Source organism: Octopus sinensis, linkage group LG29 (genome assembly GCF_006345805.1).
Source record: "Octopus sinensis linkage group LG29, ASM634580v1, whole genome shotgun sequence".
NCBI lineage: Eukaryota > Metazoa > Mollusca > Cephalopoda > Octopoda > Octopodidae > Octopus > Octopus sinensis.
Window position 1 is genome coordinate 10,919,334 of NC_043025.1, and position 1,968 is coordinate 10,921,301.

Below are 1,968 nucleotides of genomic sequence, written 5' to 3' on the forward strand. Positions count from 1 at the left end.
ACCTTTCCTTCTTGGGACACAAACCCTACTTGTGAAGACCTGTTGAGGACAATTGAAAATCAAAATCGAAATCTTTCAACATCAATGGAAATTGTAGCTGAGATACCAGTGCCGGTGGCACGTAAGGGAACCATCCGAACGTGGCCGGTGCCAGCGCCACTCCGACTGACCTCCATGCCGGTGGCATGGAAAAAGCACCATCCGATTGTGGCCGTTGCCAGCCTCGTCTGGTACCTGTGCAGGTGAAACATAAAAAGCACCCACTACACTCTCGGAGTGGTTGGCGTTAGGAAGGGCATCCAGCTGTAGAAACATTGCCAGATCAGACTGGGCCTGGCGCAGCCTTTTGGCTTCCCAGACCCCAGTTGAACTGTCCAACCCATGCTGGCATGGAGAACGGACGTTAAACGATGATGATGATGATATGTGTATGTATGTGTATATATATATATATATATAATGTACTGTTCTGCGACGGTCAGATTAACAAAAAAAGTACTCCATCCCCCCAACATCACTTCACAACTGATGCTAGTGTGTTTACGTCCCCCGTAACTTAGCAGTTCGGCAAAAGAGAAACCAATAGAATAAGTACTGGGCTTACAAAGAATAAGTCCTGGGGTCGATTTGTTTGACTAAAGGCGGTGCTCCAGCATGGCCGCAGTCAAATGACTGAAACAAGTAAAAGAGTAAAAAGAGAGAATATTTGCCAGAGAAAACAACAATTTAACATTTCGCAATTTTCAAATGATGTCACATCGATTTCCAACATTTGCAGCGTTCCTGTCTTTTAAGAAAGGTTGAAGCTTCCGTGAAATGACTGGTATATATGATTATCACAGATGCTGAAAGATATAGATTAACCCCTTACTTCTCAATTGCACAAGTGTATGTGAGAAAAATGGTAAGTCTAATGTCCTTTATTATCCTATGAAAACAGCTGCTCTTCATTTCCCAATATTTGAATATTTTCAAGCTGATTCCAAATGTTTTTGGTATTTTCGATTTCTAAGAAATGTAGAATCATCTGTGGAATGGTTAGTGGTGGATATATTCTCCACAGCTACTGGAAGATGTACATTAACCCATACAGTCTGACAAGAGTGTGAGAAAAGGCGGCGAGCTGGCAGAAACGTTAGCACGCCGGGCGAAATGCTTAGCGATATTTCGTCTGCTGTTACATCCTGAGTTCAAATTCCGCCGAGGTCGACTTTGCATTTCATCCTTTCACGCTCGATTAAATAAGTACCAGTTACGCACTGGGGTTGATATAATCGGCTTAATACCTATGTCTGTCCTTGTTTGTCCCCTCTATGTTTAGCCCCTTGTGGGTAGTAAAGAAATAGGTATTTCGTCTGCTGTTACGTTCTGAGTTCAAATTCCGCCGAGGTCGACTTTGCCTTTCATCCTTTTGGGGTCGATTAAATAAGCACCAGTTACGCACTGGGGTCGATATAATCGACTTAATCCGTTTGTCTGTCCTTGTTTGTCCTCTCTGTGTTTAGCCCCTTGTGGGTAGTAAAGAAAATGCCGTTATGTTCTGAGTTCAAATTCCACCGAGGTCGAATTTGCTTTTCATCCTTTCAGGGTCAATAAATTAAGTACCTGTACTGACTGGGGTCATTGTAATCGACTTAACCCCTTTGTCTGTCCCCTCTATGTTTGGCCCCTTGTGGGCAATAAAGAAATAAGAGTTTGAGAAAAACGGAATGTCAGTAATGTTGAAACAAACTTCTTCTCGTTTTGCAATTTCTTAATGATTTCAGGATGGTTTGCAAAGATTTCGGTGTTCATGTTTTCTAAAAAGGGGTCAAAGTTGCAGAGAATTGTTTGGTAAATATGATCTTCACAGCTACTGCCAGATGTTCAGGGTTTATGTCAGTTGATACCATCTCTGGCAAGGGCTTTGAAATAAGACCAAGAAGAAGTTCCAGACACCCAGCTGAATACTTGACAGACACTGACTTT